The sequence below is a fragment of the Podarcis erhardii genome, assembly GCF_964252035.2.
Source record: "Podarcis erhardii genome assembly, chromosome: 1".
NCBI lineage: Eukaryota > Metazoa > Chordata > Lepidosauria > Squamata > Lacertidae > Podarcis > Podarcis erhardii.
In genome coordinates, this window is record NC_138497.1 from 138,422,664 (window position 1) to 138,448,300 (window position 25,637).

Consider the following 25,637-nt stretch of genomic DNA (forward strand, 5'->3'; position numbering starts at 1 on the left):
GATTTAAAAAGGGGTGGGGGACTCACCCATTTCCTTCGCCTCCACACCTTCGTGCTGTTGATGATAAATGAATGGAAAACGTAAAGCTGACAGGTTGGTTGTTTTAAGATACATCGCGGGAGAACTCTGCATCTCCAAAAGGAACTGTGGGCTTTCATTGAAAGAAGGCTATCTTTAAAACCTAAGCCAATTATTCATCAAGGGGGTTGATTTCAAGAAATTAATCTACATGTTTTTTTATGTAGTATCATTTTTGTTCATTGTCTGCTTTTACAAAATTATATATTTTGCATTTAACTTGGGTAGAGCCTTAGGTAGGATTTAAGAGTAAGTCAGAATAGTATTTAATAGTAGAGGTGGTATTCAACTAATTTTTACTCAGGGTCCAGGCTGGCATCTCTCTGTCTCAGAAGACAATGGAGGAATGCACCTTTGGGGGTCAAACTGCTGGAATTTACAGCACCTGCTGTGGCTGCAGAGACTGATACAGGAGAGACATGTTTTATTGCAGCTGGGCCAGATGAAGGTGTCTGGTTGTGCTGCTACAGATGCACCATGCAGTTTCTTTTCTCTTTGCTCCTCCCAGTGGGCGGTCCTCCTCTGGTCACTGCTGTGGATTTGTCTATCTGCAGGCCCTGCGGTCATCTGCAAGGGATTCCCAGTTGGTGGGGTTGATGTTGCCAGCCTTCATTAATGGACCTAACTTTGACATGTTCATTAATTTCAATGGGCTTACTCTGAATAATACTTAATTAAATACCACTCTAGGAGAATAGCAAGTGTACAGGTATGTGCATCTAGGTATGTACATACCTAGCTGTACAGGTATGTACAGGTATGTCTGTGTATCTGAAGAAGTGTGCATGCACACGAAAGCTCATACCAAGAACTGACTTAGTTGGTCTTTAAGGTGCTACTGGAAGGAATTTGTTTTGTTTTGAGGTATGTGCATGTAAGGAATAACTAGTAACTGTGCAAAATCTAGAAACCTGATCCCCATATCATTAAAGTTCTAGTTTCGGATGTTTAAGATAGACTAAAATGCAGCCTGGACCCATCTATGCTGTCTCAAGACAGAACATTCATGCCTGCACAATCTGGCAGACAATGACACATACGCACACACTTAGCAGAAAGGCAGGCAGACATTTTTTATATATGTAAAAAAGTGCTTCCATTTGCTTCATAATGAAGAGAATGCATAAATGTGCACACGGGTTGGGAAGAGATTCAGTACGGTACTTTAGGCACCTTTGCACCAGTGCAGTGCTTGGTAACCTCCATTCCAGTCTCCTGACCTCCTATTATGGCTGACCAGCCAGAGGTGGCAGACAACACTCTTGAGATGAGCCAGGGGCCCAGAAGCACAGACAAGGAGTCAGAGCTGAGGAACAAACCAAACAAAGCTCCGAAGACCCTTGTTCCTCTGTCGTAAAAGCCTAAATATGGAGGCTTTTATCGCCCTTCCTGTTCAGGAGGGCCCAACGGCTAGCTTGGGTGGGCGAGCCCTGTCCAGAGCCCCTGTAGCGTACAGTAGGTGCTCCAAGCTGCACATGAGAAATGATTCCAGCCCTGCAGCTTTTGACACCTTTGCATATTTCAGGTCCTAGCTGCATGACCTATGTTTATATACCTGACTGGAGTACAGATGCATGGAGGTCAAGGGTTGGCCATCAGGTTCGATCCTGACTCTGCCCTTCCCTGCAGTTCACAAGGAGAATGCAATACGTCCTTTGTCTTCTCCCCTTGTGGCATGCATTCAAATTATATCCCCCTTCACAAATGTAATAACATGGGCTGCCATACGTCAGGATTTTCCCAGACATTTCCCCTGATTTAGACCCTGTTCTTTAGGATATACTGCAAAAATGGCATGTCAAATTAATTGTGAGGAATCAGTCACAGTAAGGTCCTGCAAAGGGTATCATTCATGATGAGCCTGTATTTGTGAGGAGGTGTCCTGGGGTTAGCATCAGAATTCAATTAGCAATGACAAAGGAGAAGACTGTGTCTGCTCCAGTCATCATGTTCAGAGCTATTCTGTGCTGTACAGATGCCTGAGTTCCAGGTCTGTTTTACTGAATGAAGCATGTACAGAAGCATCCACATGGCTGTTGTTATTTCTGTTTTGCAGATGTATAAGACTTAAATACACAAAAGTCAACTAGCATTTGAGAGGGCCTGTTGTGCTATGCCCTGCTCCAATAATACATCATGACAGAGGAGGCCTGTCTTGCTGTGTTCTGTATTCCCATAAATACTGTAGCTCTCTGGATGGAAAAGGGAGGTGCATTTCATTGTGTGTGTGTTAGATTTAGTTAGGAGAGAACACACAGTCCCTGCATTTTTCACACTGTGGGTGGGGAAATGGGCAGGAAGGTGATTTCAATGGGGGGCAGGGGGCAAATGGTCTCTGGGAAAATGGTTAAATAGCCCCTTCTAACAATAGTACCTCTGCTATTAAATTTAAAGCTCCTGGAGCCTCCATTTTACACTTGCCCATGCATATTAGAAAACTGCTCATGGGTCACTGGGTGTCAGGTGCAGTTTGGGTCTTAAATAAACTGGAAGGAAGGCTGTGACAAGTCAAATGGGAGAGGGCTTCCCTTTCTTATTTCCCTGATAGGAAGAGAGATTTCCATTGCCTATGGGTTGAGAAAGCTAATGGAGTTCTGGAGTATCCTGTTTCCATCAACTAAGCAACACAATTACGAGGCTCACAATTAAAACTGGAGTGAGGAAAGGAGACATCACTTGGCAGGGGAACGAGCTGCGATCCCTTGCCTCACATTCTGTCCTGACATCATGCCAAATTACTCAGCTTTTGGTGTTATTCTCTGTACTAGTTCATGAATAACAAAACAAAAGCTATTGTTCATCAGATGAAAACAGGCTAGACTATAGTTTACATAAGGTGGTTAGTCTGAAGGAAGCCTATGAACAGAGAAAGGCTATTGCTTTTCCCCCAAATGCCAGTGTGTAAGTGCTCTCAGGGAAATATTAGTACTAGTAGATTATTAAAATTTCTACACCGCTCTTCTTCTGAGGATCACAGGACAGTTTACAACAATAATAATAATAATAATAATAATAATAATAATAATAATAATAATAAATTTTATTTATATCCCGCCCTCCCCAGCCGAGGCCGGGCTCAGGGCAGCTAACAACAATCAAACAATCAAACTATCAGATATTCACACATTCTAAAAATATTTCATTATAAAAATCAATTAAAATCAAATTAATGGCAACTAATTAAGCAAGATTCTGTGCAGGTTGCCAGAGGAGGGAGTCAATATAAAAATACATAACACATAACAAACAAAAAACAATACCTCCCCACACTGTTTAAAAGGCCATAGATTGTTTAATCAGCCTAAGTTATGGTTACAGAGTGACGTTTTTGCCTGGCACCTCAAGTTATGTAATGAAGGCACCAGACAAACCTCTCTGGGGAGAGCATTCCACAAGCAAGGAGCCACTGCAGAAATGGCCCCGTTCTTGTGTTGCTACCCTCTAGACCTCTCCTGGAGGAGGCACACCAAGAAGGGCCTCAGTTCATAAGGGGAGAGGCAGTCCTTAAGGTACAAGATCCTATCATGAAAAAAACCACGTTAAAAGCTGGTGCTGTTTTAACTAATTCCTTAAAAGCACATCATATAACAAGCTGAATAACTGAATAAACTTTATGGGTTTATGATTTATTTTTTTAAAACTTTGGTAATATAGATATTTGCATATTATCAATATTTGTGATGGCATTCCCTATGACCAGGTGTACACAGTCCTTGTTTCGTTTTCTGGGTTGGGTGGTTTTCATACAGTGGCCATGTTCATCACTTGACAACCACAACTTCAAGTGATTACTAGTCATGTGTGAACAAACCATCACCACCAGGTCTGACACATTAGATAAACTGTAATGAAGCATCCTCAGTGTGGAAAGTGTCAATCATCATCAAAACCCAGTTCACACACATGTTCATCGCTTGAAGGCTGAAACATCCAGTGGTGGCTGTAATGTGTGAATGTTTGAGTATAATCCCACAGAGAGAAGCTAGCACAGACAATCTATCACAAAGAGCAACTGTATGAATATTAGGTTTTTAAATTCTTTTTCTTATGAAAAGTCAGCAAAACTGATGTTGTGGAGGCATATTTGCAACTGATGAAAAGTCACTGTTTATTTTCAGCATTAGATAAATGCATGGAGAATAAGCCTATCAGTGAGTATTAGCCATAGTAGCTAAACCAAATGTCTAGGTTCCGGGGCAATATAAAGTTCAACGTTAGTTGTTTGAGGTGGTGGGGATGAAACGTGGGGAAAGGCTGTGGACTTCAAGCCGTGCTTGTGGGCCTTCCAGAAGCAACTGGCTCACCCTCGCTGAGATGGCTTCTTGGGTTCAAGTAGAAGGGTTCTGTTTCTGGTCTATCTTTGTTTACAGTATCTAAACACTTGAAAGCATAGGCTCAATCATGCCATATTCCTATCAAAATGGTCTGATTCTGCCAAAATCTTCATTTACTTTATGGTTTCTTGTGTGCATGGGAAAAATCTGAGCTCATTGGAGGGAATTGTGCTGACGCCCAGCTTCCCACAAAGTCATTCTCTTACATTTTGTTTCTTACCAATCTCTCCACAAGCCTGTGCTCGCTGAGAGCATCTGTAAGTTTTCTTTCTCATGCCTCATTTGTACCAAACACACCCAAACAGTCGCACTGGCTTGGGCATGATAATGTGTGGAGGTGACAGAATGAGAATTGTTGCTTGCTTGAAGAGGGGAGAAATTCCAGTTTAGCCAAGTAGCTTTAAAAAAAATAAATGTGTGGACTCACAATCCTGCAAGCTAAATTTCTTGCCATATCTTTCTGGTTTTTTGCTTTTTCTCAAACACTCATCTCCTTATTTCAAAAGGTGGTGGTCAGCACTACTTCATTTCACGTTAGCTGTCCACTGTTTCACAAAAATAATTTGCCTTCATTTATAGTCACTGCCTGGTTCCTGCCATGCACTACTTTCAGCCAGCATTCAGGTGGAGGAGCTGCAGGAAGATCAGTCAGGGGGAAGAGATCACAACAACACCCTTTGTATCTCCAACTTCTCATCAAACATTTCACTCTCTCCCTGGACATCCAAGTTTATGAAACTCTGGCCTGCTCAACACATGCAGTGTAGAATGGAGTGCACCACTTCAGACTCCTGGTGTAGGAATCTCATCTGTTTAAATGTTTCCCAACTTAAACCCCCTGCAAGGAGGAAAACAGCAGAGCAGGAAGTTGTAGTTATTTGTTACCTGCAGGGAGTTTTTAGTGTGTGGGAGATTTCAGAAAGGGCATTCCCCACTAGCATCCGGAAGGGGCATAGCTCATTCCACCAGCTCAGGACCTCATCATCTCATTCCGCTCCATGTGCACCCTATTGCCTGTTGTATTCATTAATGAGCCAACATAGGCTTTCTCAGCTAAACTGGCACTGAAAGTGAGCCTAATTTCTAAAATGTCACAGTGGGGACCAGATGTCTGTACTCATCTTCCCATGGGTCCGCTTGCCAGTGGAGTTGAGCAATTAGCTTTGCTTGTTCATGTCCTGTAGGGAAACTTTTATTTGGTGTTCTTTTCTGGTTAGTCTTAAGAGAATAAAACCAATTGCAGTAGGTGGGTAGCAGAGTACAATTGGAATCCAATCTCATTACACCTGCCATCTATTTCAGTAACTGATATTGAACAGCAATCTCTTGGAGCTGATCTGCTAATGTTCTGCGATAAAGAGGAGGTGTGAAGGTTTTATTTCATTCCTAGGATTCTAAGACACTAATGTATCAGGTGTCGAGGAAAATTGAATTAGCCAATGAAGAAATTGAACATTTTATGTATTTCCCCCAAATTTTTAATGATTTGAATCATAAAAGGCTTTGAGATGTTGAATATTGCACAAACCCACCGAACTCTATAAAGCATAATTCCAATTCCAGTAGAAATAAATAGTGCAACCTAGAAATTTTTTGCTTGTTTCCTTCTTATATCAAGTTACCACCAATGCACTATTATTGTGTCAATGACATGTTGCAGAATACACCTGCAAAAAAGTGTCAGTCTGGAGGGGCCCTCAGTCCTAAGATTTTTCAAATCTAGAGTGAAAGCCTTACGAACACTTATTTATTTTGCGCTTAGAAAATTTTATTCTTCAGCCCTTTATTCCAGTTTTTATTAACTCCATTTTCTCTCTCTCTACAATAACAGTAGATAAATTGGAACACACAACATGTCCCTCATTTTAATATATGTATGGTTTGTTGAGACGCAAGTGTGTTCAGAACAAAGAGTTCTCTGATGGTGCAATGCTATGCTTGTTTACTTGGAGGAAAGCCCTATTAAGTCCACTGGGATCCCCCCCCCCAAATAAGTGAACATAGGCTTTCAGCCTCAGTGTGTCAAATAAATAAATTGATAATTAAATTGGGATTAATTCATATTTTGTCTTTGGGACTAGCCTGCAGAATTCATCCTGTGAATTAATCAACTGAAACAGAATTGTGATTCATTGTTTTCACAGAACCACACACGTCTCATATCTTTAAAATGAAATCCTAGCTAGCAAGGCATGGATAATAGCTGTTAATAGATCTATCCTCCATTAATTTATCTAATCATTAAAATGTTAGAGGCCATCACCACATGGCTTAGTTCTGTAAGTTAATGATTATTTCCATGGCTGTTCTTTAAGCCTCTGTCCTGTAAATTATAACAGCTTTACTCACTTTTCCCATTAAAACTTTCCCTTTGTTCTCTTTGGTTTCTCTCGAGTTTCCCAGTTTCTTTTGAGCATATCATCTTGACCTAGCAATTGCTATATACTGGCTGTCTTGGTTTTCCAGCTATTGAGCTCCAAGACAAAAACAGACCCATCTACACCCTCTGAGCACACAATGCTCATTATCAGCAATAATAAAAGATCACATTATGCTACTGAATAATCATGCTAGTTCTTGCAGTTTAGAGAAGTGGGCAGCAAAACTTCTTAAACCATAAAAGAGAACCATAAAAAGGTCTTCATTTGAAACATCTTGTAATTCTTTGGAGTGCTGACTCATTATTAATTTTGTATTCAGAGTTAGTAAAGGTGGGCTCACTCTACAAAGAAAAGAGTATTACACAGCTATGTTTATTCCCTCACAAGTCTTGAGCCAATTTTTGGTTAACTAAATGAGTGGCCTGATTTTCATAAATGGCTAATTTCTGCATCTTTTGTTGATTACAGTGGTGAAAATCAAGCTCTATTGAAATGCTTGACTTTAGTTTGTAAAGACTGACCTTTATGTCGGTCCTCCTACCTGTGTGATTTCCCTTCTGCCATAATGCAGGGGTTCTGCAAATCACTGAGATGTCCACAATTAAGTATGATTGTTCTTAACCAAAAGCAAGAATTACTAGGAAATGCTTTGGATTTAAATGCCTCATTTTTTTGTTTTTGTTTTACTCAAACCAATTGTGCAGTATACATATGTTCCAGTCGTATGCAAAGGAGGATAATGAGATTGCGGAGAATGAAGACATCCCTGTGTTGAGAGTTGCTAGGAGACCCCTATGCCCCTCACAGAACTATGATTCCAATAGTTTCCTGGGAGGAGGGACTGGAGACTCTGTGCGGGAAATAGGAGTCTCCTAACAACCACATTTCACAGGATTGGGGATGTGGGGTGGGGAGCTGTGACTGTTTAAAGTGGTATGATACTTCTTTCAGTGTATAGCACAATGTATGAGGCCTCCAGTAGCACACATAGAATCGACCATAAGTTCTTGGACAGAGGCGATACCTTCCCCATCAACTGATTCCACTGTGATCATGGAAGTTGTTGATTATATCTATATTCACCTGGCTTACACATTACATCCCCCCCCCCCAAAGCATACACTTCATATTAATCAAAACTACTTACATACAGAGAAAAAGAGTAGAGTGTGCATAATTTTGGATAATTTGAAAATCATCATCGGGTTTCTCCCCTCGCCCCCCCCCCCAACCTACAGGTTTGTTTGTATGTCTATGTAATCATAGGATCATAGAGTTGGAAGGGACCACACGGGTCATCTAGTCAAACCCCCCCCCCCCCGCAATGCAGGATTTTTTCCTGCCTAAATTGGGCTATCCTAAGCAGCTACTGCTAATTCTACAATAAATATGTCACTTCAGATAAACGTTCATCAGCACTGTTTTATTTTGTAGTTATTATTTGCATTATAGGTTTTTTTTAATCCACAAAATCTTTCATAGAATATTTTATTCCTCATAATTAAAACAGTCAGAATTAATGATAGGCTGGAGAAACTTACTCATCCCCCCCCCCCATAATAAACTGAACTGTTTTGGGTGAGTGAAACTGCTAATACAGTTATTATTTCAAGGTGAGCTAAGCCTTATCATAAAAGGTAAAAGCATTACATTTTCATGCAAATATAAAAGCCCAAAATAGGAAACACAGTAGAATTCTAGAATTCTCAGAGAGTAATTCAACTTCTGCACAAACACTTCGCTAATAAAAATGAACAGAAAATGCAGTAGTGACCTTTCAAACAAATCCACGCTGACTATAAAAAACAAGTATCTTTTAAAACTCTGTTCAGTCTGACGCCTGAGAAGTGCGTGTTGTCTCACAAAGTTCATTTTTCTTTCTCTCCTCTCAGCATCCTAAAGCAGTGCTCCTGTCTCTTTTCTGATGGCCACACTAATCCACATTCCTCTTTCAGAATTAGCCCTGCCAGGACCAGGGACCCCATTAAACATGCCAAAGGTTCTTTCGCTTCTGGTAGGGTTGATTCATCATTATATTGCGGAACTGGGGGGGGGGGTGCAGTAGACGTGCAGTGGGATGAAACGGGCAGGCGGAATTGGGTTTGGTCATAACTGTCATTTGAAGGGCCTGTTTTCCAGCTGTTAGAGCCCTGCCACTAACCCTAACCTGCTGCTGCAGAGGACAGTTCGGGGGGGGGGGGGCGGCGAGGAAGGCTATTCACACCAGGCTGCACAGGGGCTTCTCCTGCCTAGGCTCTGCAAAGGAGGACTAGCTACCACTCCAAAGCTGTTTGATCTTCTTGACTGATCCATTCCTAGCCCTTCCAGGCGCACACACCAAAAAAGTGAAAGGTGTTTTTGGAGAGGGCAGGAAAAGCTGCAAAATGGGCAGAAACAAAAGGCGCTGGGATGTTCACAATGTGGAAAGGAAGAGAGAAAATGAGCATTTTACTTGTTCGTTTGGCAGCATTAAGCTTAAAAGGAAAAAACCCCACACAATATATTGGCATATAGTCATCCTTAAGGGCTGATCTGCACATTCAGAGAAAGCAAATGGCCTCACTGGGGCAGCACTCAAGAATTCCCTCTGGACTTTTCTTTTCTTTTCTTTTATAAATTTTTTTATTAAACTTTTCCATAAAATCTCCAATCATACAAAATTCCACATCACATATTTTAACTTATTGGACCTCCCTCAACTTCTCTGACAATCATTCGTAGTTAAATTTCTATCTTCACATTCCTTAATTTTGATATTGCCTTTAAGTACAATATTTCTGTCCTCATTTACATTCTTGCAATATTCCTTATTTTTTCACAAAGCTTCTTTAAAACACACTAGCATTGTATGTTCCTCACATACAGTTTTCAAATATTCTCTAAATTTCCCCCAGTCCTCTAAAAACTTATGGTCCCTTTGGAATCTGATTTTTCCAGTTAGTTTATCCAGTTCTGCATAGTCTGTCAGTTTTGTTCTCCATTCTTCCACGGTCGGTACTTCTTCTTGTTTCCATTTTTGAGCCATCAATGTTCTCGCTGCTGTTGTTGCGTACTGGAAGAGTTTACACTCCCTCTTATTTATGTCCATTCAGGTTATTCCCAGCAAGAAGGTTTCTGGTTTCTTAACAAAGCTATATTTCAGCATTTTCTTTAACTCGTTATATATCATTTCCCAGAACCCCTTTACTTTCTTACATTCCCACCACATATGCATAAATGTACCTTCTTTCTCTTTACATTTCCAACATTTGTTACAAGTTTTGTACATTTTTGCTAATTTGGCTGGTGTCATATACCACCTATATACCATTTTCATGACATTTTCTTTTAATGTAGTACATGCTGTAAACCTCAAATTTCCTTTCCATATTTTTTGCCAGTCTTCCATATCTATATTATACCCTAGATCTCTGGCCCATTGAATCATTACCACTTTTACTTCCTCATCTAACGTGTGCCATTCCAATAAAATTTTGTACATTTTTGAAATTATCTTACAATCATTATTAACAATTTCTGTTTGAAATTTTGAGTCTTTTTCTTTGTATCCTTTTTCTTTCACATCCTTTTTAAACATATCACTTATCTGATAATAGTGCAACCAATCATATACATGTTCTTTTACTTGCTCATATGGTTTCAGTCTCCATTTCTCTCCTTCTTTCACCACCAAATCTCCATAAGTAATCCATTCACTCCTCATATTAGTTTCTGGGGCAAGCTGCAATGTTTTTCTGATGGCATGTTCACCATAGTGCGACACTGAATTTCATCCTTAATTATTATTTTTTAAATTAACTTCTGTAGCATTCACAGGTGAAAAGCAGGGATGTGACACCATCAGTGGCATTTGACTAAGTCCTGCTAAGAGAAGACCCACTGAGATTAATGATTAAAGTTAGCCAAATCCATTAACTACAATGGCTCTACTCCAAGTAGGACTAGCATTGCATACAACTGTAAAAGCTATGGATGGAATTCAGCTGCACACTAAGGCAATCGCATTCCTGGTTGCCAGAAAGAATGACGTCCCCTCTCTTCGTTGCCTTCATGCTGCTCTGAGTGTTCTCCCCCCCCTCAAAAAACCCCAAGTCAATTTCAGGGGTGCATGCAGGGAGAAGGGGGGGAGAGAAAAAGAAAGTTTAGAGATCCTGTCATAAAGCAACAGTAATAAAACAACTGAAAACTGAGGGAGGGGGGACCCAGCAGGAAACACGCCAGAATTGGGGCTGCATTTTCATAAAACATTCCAAGCCAGTGAGTTCCACAGTCCGAGCATCACTAATGAGAAATCCACGTCCTTCCTGACTGACATGGAGCAAGGCCTCTTCTGATGGCTGCAACGTGTGGGCAGCTTCAGGGGGCCAGAGACGGCCCTTTAGACAGCTCCAAACAGTTTGGAGGTTTAAAGGTAAGACATGGCACCTTGAACTGGCCATGGAAATTAGTTGAGAGCCACATGGGTTTAATGTTGGAATGATACAACAGAACAAACAGGCTCCACGTGTCCTAAAACTCCTACTTATGGAAAGCAGCTATGTCAAAGGAGAAAAATTGTAGCTTGGTGTGTGGGGTTTTATTATGTGGTAGAGCATTCACAGATGATACTGTCTCAGGAGGGCTGTACTATACATTTTTCTCAGTGTGTTGCTTAGTATGTTTTGCCCAAATTCTGTGGGGTAGAGCTAGGCAGACGGCTCGACGGATGGTATTCAGAGCTATGGTCATCCAACAAATCATACATTTGGCTTCTAATTAGGGGTATGTGGAACTTTGTAATTTTTGCCCTGCTAACTTCCCAAACACAGTTATTTCATCCTTTGAGTAATTTATATGGATGTATAATTTTTTCCAGTCCCCCAATGGTTGTTTTGTGTCTTGCACTGTGCATGCACAATGGACCTAGATGTATGTACTTTGCTATTCAAATGGCTTGCTTTATGTATCCAGCCATTCTAAATAGTGCTCATTGTATCTTTCCATTCAAGCCACAAACTGGCTAGCTATTGTGCATCCATCTGGTTTTGATCATCATTGTTCCTTACTCAAAGCAAGAACAAAAATATATTGCTCTATCCCTGCTCCTGAGGCAGACTCTATGGCATTTTTCAAAATCATTGCACTATCACCTTTGATTCTAGTCCTCATGGAGGCACATTAATAAATATCAAATATATTAATAAACATCAGAAGTTGGATGAAGAGACCTCTAAGAAAGAGTGAGCTGGCTATGGTCTCCATAGACAAAGAGATGTAATTCTTGACTTTATCAACCTACCTATTTGTTTCCCGAATCCCATTCCAGGACCCAACATGTCGCCCCGCCAATGGAAAACAATGCCTTGTTTCTCATTCTAAGTCACAGACAGCATCACAATTACAGCCAGAAATAATAAATCAAACAGAATGTTAATTAATTGTGATGTAATTGTGATGCTGTCTGTGACTCAATGAGAAACATTTTTGGGGGAAAATATACAATGAAATGAAAAAAATGTTCAGATATTCATTTAGAAAAACATCAGAAGGTTTTCTATTGGTGCTCCTGTGGGCCAGAAAGCGGAGCGCACGAGCTCCCTCTGCCTGCCCACGAGAAGCAGCAAGCAGCGGTGGTGGTGGCAGCCCCTGGGAAGGTAAGCGCAGCGGCTGGGGGTGGGGGTGGGAAGGAGGACTACTTGCCCCTTGCCTCTTCTTCCAGCTCCCCCCCCCCCCGCAATGCCGCTTCTCCGGCCTGCCACAAGGTCTGAGGGACAGTGGACGGGCCCACAGCTTAAAAATGTTGTCGACCCCTGGTGTAGGCACACAACAAAATGGTTCACATAGACTAGTGCAGGCCCTGGAAGAGATAGATGATTCTCAAATGTTGTCTAGATTTAATGACTTGAAATTCAGATAGAGTGGTATGTATTTAAATGAATGAAATATTGGAAGCAGGGGAAGAGTCAGTTTAGCAGACAGAGGTGTAATCAAATTGCTCATCAAATATTCTAAAAACACAGGGTCGCCATTGCATAGTAGCCACCTCAAATTTCAGTGGTAGGAACAGTGGGAGGGCAGCAAGGGGCTTGACAGCGAGGCTGAGAGCTCAGAGGGGAGGACTGGAGGTCTTCAGATGGGCTGGGAGTGCCACGGGTGCAGGGAGGTGTTCCACTGAGGCCGTCTGGAATGCAGCAGCATCTGAACTGAGCAGCTAATAAATTGAGCTACTTTTGCATTGGAAGGAAAGGGGAGGGAGAGACGGCTTGGTTTGCCAAGCACAGTCTTAAACTCAGCCAGAAGGAAATTGCAGAAGCAGCAGTGGAGAAATTCTTACTTCACCGAAAATCCAAACCGGAGAATATCCAGTGCTGCTTTAAACAGCATCCTGCTTGTTTATTACCAACAGAGAGAGTACGAGGATAAAGGGAGCTAAAAGCAAGCCTGCACAAATGCACACCCCACTGGCAGCAGCTCCATTGTGTGGGGAATAAGTGGCCAGAATCCCTCCCATTGTCTCAAGTGCCAGTGAGGCTTGATTGCCCTTGCTTGCTTTCTCTGCAAACCAGGGAAGGCTGCACTTGTATCTGTTAATGTGGAAGTTGCCTTATTAATGGGCTGCACACTCCATTGATTTTTAATTAATTTCTAAAGAGACACAAAGGATAACTACTGCAGCCCACAGACATCTCAACACTTAACTGCAATCCACATCTCTATTGATCTGCTGCCCGAGAAGCAGAAGTAATCCATTTTAAATACACTTCTTGGAGAAAGTGCATGCGGTACACAATGCACTCCCCCTGTTGTAATTGTATTGGCAAGAGGTCAATGGGGGAGGGGGAGGGGACAGCAGAGCAGGGCGGCTAGTATTCCGCTGGGCTAGTCAGAAGAGCCTTTGCATGTGGTTAATGTTTCAGGAAATCCACATTCTCTTCTGGGTAGATCATAACTAAATCATTAGAAAGATGGTACTCGTAGCTCCCTTACAGGACAGAATTATAAGATCCTGGTGCTAGAGACATATTTTTGCTCTCCTAATAATCCATGATTATCCCTCTGGTTTTTAAGAAGAAAATATTATTATGCTATGTTACCTAGCTCAAAATGCCAGAGTTACAATTTATACTGCATATATATATATATATATATATATATATATATATATATGTTTGCATAGTTTCATTGCATGTTTTCACTATAATTGCTGTTCTAGTATTGACGCCATTCTTCCTGTTAACATTCTTGACGCATCCATTTCTTACACACATGCAGTCCTTTTTGACATTTCCATAGTTTTCATGTCTGCCTCTGATTTTAAATCATAGAGTAGCCTACTTTTGGTTTTGAGATAATAAAACTATAACTAATTGTTAAAATCACGGAATTTCTAAATGCTTCTGTATCGTTTGTTGAAATAAGGCTGACAAAAAGCCCCTTCCAGAGGGGCAGCCTTGGTCTCTGCAACATTTCCTGCCTTCCAGTTCCTCCTCTACATTCCCTGTACATTCCCATCACAGTTCATTTCCTTAAGGCCTTGGTTGTTGTTTTTTCCTGCACTGCCTCCATTTGTACAATTTACTGACAGTGACACTTCCAGAACCATGTATCATAATAATATGGAAATCTGAAATTGTGTGGCAAATAGTCTTAAGCTGATGAACTGTGTTTCTTACTGCATGGCTGTGCAAATAGCTTCAAAGCTGCAGCAGCATAATCCTGGACATGTCACTCAGGAGTAGGTCCTCAGTAGGTCCCAGGTTAGCAGTCGTCTTCACACCAAAAACACACGTCCGCATCCTCCTCCAGTCGTGTGTGGTGACCACTCTGTCCCCAGGTTTTTGGCCCAGCACATGTGGCCCTGGGCAGCAAATGGCAGCCTCTGCAAAGCATGCGGTAAACCTTCATTCTCCTTTTTGGGTCATTCTAAGCCAGTATCAGAATACAGAACATTTTGTAACTTCTCCAAGTTTGCCACAACATCTCCTTTGGTAGCGTGGAATAAATTAATTGATTTCTGTACCAGAGGGAAAAAATTATTATTTTGTTATATCTGTTATTTTCTCTGACACTGCTCTTTGAAACACCCTAGTGGTGTTCAGCTATCATTCAGTGCAGAATCTGTTCAGATATGTTTTGTAAGGGATAATAGGCACTTCAGCAGTAAATGTAGATATTAATAACCAAATACAGTGTTACCTCAGCTTACATACGCTTCAGGTTACATACGCTTCAGGTTACAGACTCCACTAACCCAGAAATAGTGCTTCAGGTTAAGAACTTTGCTTCAGGTTGAGAACAGAAATCGTGCTCCGGCGGTGTGGCAGCAGCGGGAGGCCCCAATAGCTAAAGTGGTGCTTCAGGTTAAGAACAGTTTCAGGTTAAGTACGGACCTCCGGAACCAATTAAGTACTTAACCCAGTGTTTCCCAACCGGTGTTCCGCGGCACACTAGTGTGCCGCGAGACGTTGCCTGGTGTGCCGTGGGAGGGCACACTCATTGAAATTAGAATTAGACTTTTGCCCCCCGCCCGCCTTCAGAAGAGGTCCAGGACCTCTTTGCTCCCCCCTGCCTGCCTTCCCGGGAGAGCGGAGAAACGCAGCGTGTTTCTCCGCTGTCCCGGACAGCTTTTGAAGGCAGGCAGAGGGGAGCAAAGACTTTCGCCCCCCGCCCGCCTTCAGAAGAGGTCCAGGGCCTCTTCTGAAGGCGGGCGGGGGGCAAAGGTCTTTGCTCCCCCGTGCCTGCCTTCCCGGGAGAGCGGAAAGTCTTTGCTCCCCCCCTTCAAAAGCCGTCCAGGACAGAGGAGAAACGTGCTGCGTTTCTATGCTCTCCCGGGAAGGCAGGCAGGGGGAGCAAAGACTTTTGCCCCCCGCCAGCCTTCAGAAGAGGTCCTGGACCTCTTCTGAAGGCGGGCGGGGGGCGAAAGTCTTTGCTCCCCCCGCCTGCCTTCAAAAGCCGTCCAGGACAGCGGAGAAACACGCTGCTTTTCTCCGCTCTCCCGGGAAGGCAGGCAGGGGGGGAGCAAGGACTTTTGCCCCCCGCCCGCCTTCAGAAGAGGTCCTGGACCTCTTCTGAATGCGGGCGGGGGGCGAAAGTCTTTGCTCCCCTCTGCCTGCCTTCAAAAGCTGTCCGGGACAGCGGAGAAACACGCTGCGTTTCTCCGCTCTCCCGGGAAGGCAGGCAGGGGGGAGCAAAGACTTTCACCCCCCGCCAGCCTTCAGAAGAGGTCCTGGACCTCTTCTGAAGGCGGGCGGGGGAACAAAAGTCTTTGCTCCCCCCGCCTGCCTTCAAAAGCCGTCCAGGATAGCGGGAAGCGCTTCCCTGCTATCCCGGACTGCTTTTAAAATGCTGGCGGTGGGGAGCAAAGCCTTTCGGCCCCCGCCGGCCTTCCTGGACCTCTTCTGAAGGCCGGAGGGGGGGGAAGGCTTTGCTCCCCACCGCCAGCATTTAAAAGAGGTCCCTGGAGATTTCCCTATAGGCTTTCTTCTTGCGAAGCAAGCCCATAGGGAAATTCATCTTGCGAAGTGCCTCAAAAAACGGAAAACCCTTTCGTCTTGCGGGTTTTCAGTCTTGCCAGGCATTCGTCTTGCGGGGCACCACTGTATATATAGTCAATATAGGCACAGAGTTAATTTTTTAAACATTTTCTAATGGTGGTGTGCCTCGAGATTTTTTTCATGAAACAAGTGTGCCTTTGCCCAAAAAAGGTTGGGAAACACTGACTTAACCTGAGGTACCACTGTAGTGAGAAATGGCAATAATGCTCCTCCACTTTTAACCTCCCTAAAGATATTGTTGTCTCTGGAATATCCCATTTGAAATCTCCACTGCTTGCTGATACTTTAAGATGAAGGTTAGTTCATTTAATAAGAAATCAAAAAACACACCCACACCCCAGTTGTGTTGAATTTTGTCCCTATGTATTCATATTACATATTAGAGTGTGCCTCTAGGATTGGACAAAATGTAGTGAATGCAAGGCCACTCTTTCCTGATGATACTGGAGTGCCTGCTTCTGAAAGGCATTTTAGGCCAGGACATCAGTCTATGTGGAAGTGTGCTGTGAAGGGAACAGGTGGGTATTCTCCACTAATCCCTCCTATATACCTTTATCTCAGTGATTGTTAACTAGTTTGTCCCAGAGTGGGATAAAACGCGCTCTCTCTAGTCCATTCTACTGGGCAATAGAAAATAATCGGCATGATTTTAGTCAGAATGTGGGTCCCTTTTATTCCTTAATATACAGTGGTACCTCGGGTTAAGAACTTAATTCTTTCTGAAGGTCCGTTCTTAACCTGAAACTGTTCTTAACCTGAGGTACCACTTTAGCTAATGGGGCCTCCTGTGCCTCCGCTGCGCAATTTCTGTTCTCATCCTGAAGCAAAGTTCTTAACCTGAGGTAATATTTCTGGGTTAGCGGAGTCTATAACCTGAAATGTCTGTAACCTGAGGTACCACTGTATATGTCACAGAAATCTACGGTCATTTTTTTGGCCCTGATAACATCTGCTCCTGCTATCTCGATTGACCAGGGTTAATCCCTAATATCTGGCTCATGCTCTTGATTTATTTTTATAGAATAAACACCCTCTTGTCCTCTAAGTCAGCAGAGGGCAGGCTGTGGAAACTAAACCTTGGCATGAGAATAGGGCTATTTGCAAGCATATTTCTATTTTCATCTAGCAAGTGCTATCAGGAACGTGGCGGTAACCACTTCTGTGCTTTAAAAATAATTTCAACATTTGATTCAAGATCCTTACATTTATAGTTACACGTCTAGAATGGTGATATCCCTCTGATTGTATGCCGACAGATGGTATTTGCAAGGGAAAGCGCACAGACATGGGAAGAGCATCTGCTTCCCTCTCACACGGGTCTTTTGCTAAGCAGCATTTAAGAGATTCATGAGGCACCTCTCAGTTCTAAAGCACCTCTCATGGCACAGGGGAAGGTCTAGCCCAAGAGCCGGTTAGTGAACAAGGCCTGATGAGGATTGGATGGAAGCTGCACGACTTCAGCAACCGCACAGCAAAGGGCGACTCCTGTCCCGCAGGATCCTCAGCATTTATGGAGGAAATCAGTTCCGCATCTCATTGCTGCCTGACTGTTTCTTCACTCCCTGAGTATTATTCTGCTTCTATGGCCATCCATAGGTGGAGGATATTTTAAGTAGAGCTGCGTTTAAATCTGCCCTTCTCCTGTGAATGAAACTTCTGTTTATCTGCCTATTCTCACAGCACTTTCTGTAGGTGCTCGGTTTGGAGCTTCCCTTGTGAGGTGATAAAAAGGAAAAGGACCCCTGACAGTTAAGTCCAGTCGCAAACAACTGGGGTTGCGGCGCTCATCTCTCTATACTGGCTGAGGAAGTCAGCATTTGTCTGCAGACAGTTTTTCCAGGTCATGTAGCCAGCATGACTAAGGTGCTTCTGGCGAACCAGAGCAGTGCACGGAAACACCGTTTACCTTCCCACCAGAGCAGTACCTATTTATCTACTTGCACTTTTGGGTTTGCTTTCAAACTGCTAGGTTGGGCTGAACAATGGGAGCTCACCCCGTCGCAGGACCTCAAAATGCCGACCTTCCGATTGGCAAGCCCTAGGCTCAGTGGTTTAGACTACAGTGCCACCTGTATCCCCTGTGAGGTGATAGTTGCCATATTTCAAAAAGTAAAGACCAGAACACCACCCAAAAGTTGTTGAGTTTTTGTTTGTTTGTTTGTTTGTTTTTTACAAAAAATTTTTCGATTGACTTGCCTAAGATCTGGGACAAAGTCCCACCTTTCAGAAGTTCCTCCCAGATGTCAATTCTGCCTTTGAAAGCCCAGTAGTGTCCAGGAAAATCCAGGTGTATGGCAACCCAATGAGGTGCCCATTGGTGGCCAGCTGGCCTGCCAGCCTGCCTTTTTCCCGTCCAGTAAACATTTCTGCAACCTCCCTGGCTACCCATTCTTCCTGAAGTGAAAAGGCTCATGGGAGGAGTCACTTTCTGAGGTCTTCCTCTGGGCTTTCATTGAAGCAAGGCCGCCCAGGAAGGCTGCACAGAACAGAGAACCGCTGAGATAATTTGTGGCATGAAAGAAAGGGCACTTGCAAACATCCCCTGCCACCACAAAAGTAAGGCAAGTGTGACAAAAACCTGATTCCCCCCTCTCCCACCTGTGATACTTTCCCCTCCCCTTTAATAATATTTGAATGCAATTTATTTTCCCATTCTTTGATGGAGAACAGAAAAATTTTCACTGCAGCACGAATTTTTCTAATTTTAAGAGGGGAAAATTAGGAAACCATTTGTTCCTTGCCAGGTGCTAGGTGGTGTTTTAGTTCTATTTCCTGTGTAGGTGTAATGAAAGCACGAAACAATGCAAGAACACCAACTGTAAAGTGTTTCATTATGTAGATATAAAGACAGCTATTGTAATTAATTGATTACTCCTGTTCCTGCTAAGGTTCCAGGGAGACTTCCTCAATGTGCCTTTTGTTAAAACTGGTTCTAATGTCTGCTCGACTTCTTAATGTCTTTAGGCTCTGTTTCAAAGAGTGATTTGATGTTAGAGGAGTTTGGCAGTAATTGCCCTTGTAATGATATCCTCAGCAAGGAAAAGCTTGTAGTCATTGTGACAAGGGGGATTATCAATTGTAAGGTCAGGCCAATTCCAATATGTGAGAGTGGGGAGGGGGGGTAGAGGTATAGTTTTAACACTTGGGGCACTTCCTTGTTGCTCATATTGTCTTATATTAAATGGCGAGTTTTCTTAGGTTGGTGCCAGTGCCCAGTGCATGCCAGCTTCTCACTGAAGGTGCACCTCATTCTTACCCTTGAGAATACAGAGCATGGAAGAGAAGGAGGACCTTCCTCTCTGTTTCTTCTCCAAGAGTCACAGTCCTCTGCACATCACCTCTGGGAGCAGGCAGTTGTTCAACATTTCTTTCTTGTTTATTTATTTATATATTTATTAAAAAACGGTTGTATTGAGCTTCTTATGCTATGATTTTTTTTTTTTTTGAAGAGAGTTTTTTTTTTTTTATTAAGGATTTTCTTGTTTTACAGAAGGGTAGTGCCTCGTATTTTTTTTTCTTCTTCTTCTTCCATGTAACGTTTTTACAAATCCGTTTCATTTGTTGAGGCATTAGGGGGAGAAGAAAACAGAAATAAAAAAGAAAGGGGGGTGGGGAGGGGGGGGATGGATGGGGGTGGGGTCGGGTGGCGGTGTTTCTATTATGTTTAATGTATGTAGAGTTTGGTGTCAGCGTTGCTTGTGTTGTTCACTTGTGTTCCTTTGGTGGTGAGAGAGGTTGGGGTTGGCTTAGGGTGTGATTGTTTGCTTGTGATTGGCTGTGGTGATCTTTGTTTTCGTGTGTGAGTGAGGTGGGTGGGTGTTTTGGATCAGGTTAGCCATATTGATTTGTATGCTGTTGGTGGATTATTGTCATTGTCCTGTTGGGCTGTGTATGTGATAAAGGGGAGCCATACCGGGGTGAAGGCGTCTTCTTCTGTTTGTCCCCGTGTCAGTTTCAGGTTATTAGTTAATTTTTCTAGTAGGGCTGTTTCCCATACTATTTGGTACCATTGGTCCATGCTTACTCCTGACAGGTCTCTCCAGTGTCTGGTTATGATGCTTCTGGCTGCTGAGAGCAGGTGGGTTATGAGTTCTTTGTGGTGTAAATGGGCATTGTTGTCTTGGAAGATGTTTAGTAGGGCCAATTCTGGGGTGATGTCTATTACTTGCTTAGTTATTTTACATATTTCTCGTATGGCTGTTGTCCAGAATAGTTGGATTTTGGGACACTCCCACCACATGTGGAGGTATGTGCCTGAGGAGGTGCACCCTCTCCAGCATTTTGGTGAGGTTCCTGGGTGTATTAGCGCTAGTTTCCTTGGTGTTAGGTACCACCTGTAGGTGAGTTTCAGTGTGAGTTCTTTTCTTTTTGTTGATATGGATTTAAAGGGGGGTTTAGACCACATTCTGGTCCATTGAGTGGGGTTAATCTCATAGCCTATGTCATTCTCCCATTGTTTTTTGATTGTGTCTAGGGGATTTGCGGGATTTTGGAGTAGTATTTTGTATATTGCGGATACCGTCCCTTTACCGTTTCCCTTTGTTGTTAGGAGGAGGTTTTCGAAGGCTGTCAGGGGCCTAGTTGCTGCTGATTTTACTGTTGGGTTGTTTAAGAAGGCATGTAGTTGGTGTTGTGTTAACCAGGTCATTTGGGTGTCTTCTAGTTTGTCTTGTATTTCTTGTGTTGACAAGGGTTTGTTATTTTTATAAAAGTCTATTAGGCGATATAAGCCTTTGGTTCGCCAGGTTTTTATCTGGAGGTTTTGTGCTGCATGGTGGAATAATGGGTGGTACGCCAGGGGGATTAGTGGGGATGGGGTTGGGGAGAGTTTGCCTATTTGTGTTTTCCATGCTTTGAGCATGGTCTGTGTGTACCTGTTAAGTGTTGTGGGAATTTTCTTTAGTTTGTTTGGGAGGAGTGGGTATGTTGTGGTGCAGGTGTTTTCAATTGTGTCTCTCTCTAGGTGTACCCATTGTTTTGTCTCATCTTCTAGTATATATGGGATTATATGGCGTATTTGGTTGGCATTGTAATATGCTTCTATGTTGGGGATTCCCCATCCTCCTTCTGAGGTGGGGAGGTGCAGGTATTTGGGGCTTATTCTTGGTTTTTTATGTGAGAAGATGAAGGAGTGTAGTTTTCTCTGCCAACTGCGAAGTTGTGTTGAGGGGATCCAGATTGGGAGGGTTTGGAATAGGTAAGTTAGTTTTGGGAGTGTGATCATTTTGATCATGGCTATTTTGTCTGAGAGAGTGAAATTCGTGTTATTCCATCTCTTTAGGTCTTTGTTAATTTGTCGCCACAGGGGCTTGTAGTTGTGGAGGTACAGTTTATTGAGGTTTCTGGTTATTTGTACCCCTAGGTATCTGAACTTGGTGTGGCAAAGTTTTATTTTGGTGACCTTCGTGAGTTCTTTTTGGGTGTGAGGAGGGGTGTTGAAGCACATAGCTTCTGACTTTGTAAAATTTACCTGTAGGCCCGACACCATTGCAAATGTGTTGAGTTCTCTGATTAGGGAGGTTGCTGTGCTTATGGGGTCTGGTGTTGTGACCATTAGGTCATCTGCAAAGAGCCCTAATTTATAGGTTCTGCCTTTTATTTCCACTCCCTTGATGTCTGTGGCTGCTCGGATGCGGATTGCTAAGGGTTCCAGAGCCAGGATAAATAAGAAGGGAGACAGTGGGCATCCTTGTTTTGTGCCTCTTTGGATAGCTATAGTATTAGAATCCATATTGTTAGTTCTGCATTTTGCTGAGGCTTGGGAGTATATTTGTTTGAGGATTTGTAGGAAGTTGGGGCCAAATTTCATGTTAGTTAGTACTGCTAATATGTATTTCCACTCCAAGCAATCAAAGGCTTTGAGGATGTCTAGGGACATGATTGTCAATGGGAGTTTCGTTGCCTTGCTGTGTTCGATCAGGTTCAGTAGTTTCCTGATGGGGTCTGTTATATTGCGGCCAGGGACAAAGCCAGTCTGGTCTGGGGCTATTAACTTGTCTGGCTTCTTATGCTATGATGCAGCAATAGTTTCAATTATTTTGTGCTACCTCTTTGCAATTACTGGGCTGATTGCTGTGATTACAGTGGTACCTCAAGTTACAACTGCCTCAGGTTACAAACGCTTCAGGTTACAAACCCCGCTAACCCGGAAGAGTTACCTCGAGCTGAGAACTTTGCCCAGGGTGAGAATGGAAATTGTGTGCCGGCGGTGTAGTGGCAGCAAGAGGCCCCTTAGCAAAAGCATGCCTCTAGTTAAGAACAGTTTCAGGTTAAGAACAGACCTCCAGAACAAATTAAGTTCTACTGATATTGCTGGTATTTTTGTATTTTGTTCTGGTTGTGCTTTATGGTTAAGACTAGTTATTGATTATATTCTGAATATAATATTGGGAGTTGCCTATACACATTTTAAATAAATGAATTCTGCTGCATCTCTGTTTTGTGACTGGCAGTAAAGTACACAAGCACTATGGTCACCAGATGTACTATATATTTTAGATTAGTTACAAAATGTGCATGCATGTTTATATGAACTGGCTTCTAGTGGTGTTTCAAACTCGCTGTCCACTATGGTAAATTTATTTTGCTTTGAGAATATGTCTTCTAGTTCTTAAGTATTTGTTTTCACTCTGTGAAATTCAATTTGCTTACTGTGTTTATGATCCTTATATACAGTTAAATATAAGTACATAATACCATGCCTATCAGGCTTGAAAAGGTCAAATGAAGCATCCGGGAAATATATATCTGAATTCTACATATCCAGAGAGCATCATTAGGTATCCTTCTCTAGCTTCATTTCGTTTTGCCTGATATCGTTTGAGTTTTAATACAAAAACTTATTTTCGGGTATATATTGTGTGTGCTCAGCCACTCACAAAACACCTTAATAGGATGGCGAGAGGAAAAATCAATATGTAGTTTACTGTGACTATCATTAAGAGGATATAGTGCTAAAGTGCTTACTATCTGCCACAATCCTGCAAAACCAAAACCAAAAACCCAGGAAGCATTTGCTGTGAAGTGTCACCGTGGAACTTAGCAAAGCGAGCCCAGTCTGCTGCTCACTGCAGCTGAGCCATTGGGCTTGTTGGTGTGGGTGGCTTCTCAACTCAGTCTTGGCCTTTCTGAGTGCCCTTAGGCATGCACATCTCATATCCTTGGTCGCCTTGCACATTAAGATGGTGGTCAGATTTCTTCCTGCATCACCATTTCACTTCATTTCCTCATTGTGCAATGGGAAAGAGGATCCCCTTTCTTCACACACAGCAAGGAAGGCAAGCTGAGAAAGGAGAGTCTCTCTCTCCCAGTGGTGGGGGGGTTATATGTGTTCTGGCCCTGCCCTATTTGGACCTTCACCCTGTTCACTGCCAATTTGTGGTCTCCAGCTACTTTCCCCTGAGAGAATTTTACCCTAGCGAAAAACATTCCACCACTCCTCATGTAAGCCTTTGCGAAGTTAATAAGTACGACTTAAGGTTAATGAATATTGCCTTCACTGGAAAAGCACATGTATGTGGTGAGGAGTTCAATTTAATTTTGGAAATGCCAGTTCTGCATGCTTGTACATGAGTTGCTAACTACTACAGTATGTTTTTGGCTGCTTACCCAGCCCCTGTTCCTTTCCGTCTCATGGGGCTTGCTCTGGATAACGTTTGGGTGAACTGTGGCCTCATTAGGCGGAAGATTCTTCACTCTTTGGGATTTCTATCATGTTAATGATAGAGGGAGAAAGGTTGTTTTCTGCTGCTCCAGAGAAGCGGACACGGAGCAATGGATCCAAACTACAAGAAAGAAGATTCCACCTGAACATTAGGAAGAACTTCCTGACAGTAAGAGCTGTTTGACAGTGGAATTTGCTGCCAAGGAGTGTGGTGGAGTCTCCTTCTTTGGAGGTTTTTAAGCAGAGGCTTGACAACCATATGTCAGGAGTGCTCTGATGGTGTTTCCTGCTTGGCAGGGGGTTGGACTCGATGGCCCTTGTGGTCTCTTCCAACTCTATGATTCTATGATTCTAATGCCTGTGCTCGACCCAGGTGCCATCTAAAGCAATCTAGTGTTTTATAGCACTCCCCAGTATATACTGCTCATAATCATTTGACCCTCTGTGATTTATTTGCCTGCCTTTTTATTTTTATGGCTTTGGGTTTAATGTCAGAAACTGTTAATCCTTCAGTGTTCCAGAGCTCTGATGTTTCACAGCCAGCAGCATTGATTTGCAATTGGCAAGAGAGAATGTGCTTGCCTCGGCCAATTAAAGCCTATTTGAAAACAATGCTGTGTAGTCTGTGTCCAAAGAGGTTTTTTTGTGTGTGGGTCTGCTTCCAAACCTCTTCACTGTCAGCTGCTACAAAATCTATTGTAAATAGTAAAAGCCCCAAAAGGAGCAGTTTGCACAAGACATCCTATATAAATTTCAAAAACGTTCCATTCTGACTTCACCTCCTACATTTCCTAGGTTAAAATCAAATTGTTTTATGGCCCTTGGTATTTTGAGCCATGACACAGCTAAAATTTCCCCATTCTAATGCTCATATAGGCATCTTTGTTTTTTATTAGAATCAATCTTTGGTGATTTTATTACTTTGTTACTTTTAATTTATAACAGCCTTATGAAACAGGGATAGTTTGGCTTCCATATTACAAAATAAGCATTGAGAAATGGAATAATAAAATAATATGCTCATAGCTATCTTCTCATTTAGGCCACAGCCTGAGTCAGAAAAATCTGACTGATGTCTCTCATGGTAAATACTACATTGCGTGCAGAGGGAGAGGGAGAGGGAGAGGGAGAGGGAGAGGGAGAGAGAGAGAGAGAGAGAGAGAGAGAGAGAGCACCTTCTGAGGTCCACTATTGTGAAATAGCTACCAATTTCTAGGAGCAACTTTATTAGGAGACCAGTAAAACAGCACATTAAAATATTGTCCCTGATGGCGGTTTCACTACAGGACCAATTTGCTAATGAGCAGAAGGGACCAATTTAAATTTCTTACTGCCCATATGGTATCTGTGCACTCTGGGAAACCATCAGTACCATTCCAGATACAGCCTTGTTACTAATAGGTTTTGCTCTAAGCATAAAACAAACACCAAGTCTGGCAGCCCAAAGCCATGGCCAAAACAATCTATTTTTATTCAGCATGGTGCCATTTCCTTTCCTGTGTCACTGGAAAAATTAATGGACCTAACTTAGTCGTGGCCATTCATCCAGAAACAGAGTGCTCTCAAAATAACCATGTGAGCATGCCGTATTTTATCCGAAATAGTCAATGGAATCCTTCATACAAAACTGGAAGAAGGGATGTTGGGG

General features: G+C 42.7%; 1 protein-coding gene across 3 annotated transcripts in view; it reads left to right on the plus strand.

Annotated features, from left to right (window-relative positions):
- Positions 1–25,637, plus strand: part of ERBB4 (erb-b2 receptor tyrosine kinase 4) — an 816,477-nt gene that overhangs the window by 752,936 nt on the left and 37,904 nt on the right. The gene's annotated exons all lie outside the window — the stretch shown is intronic.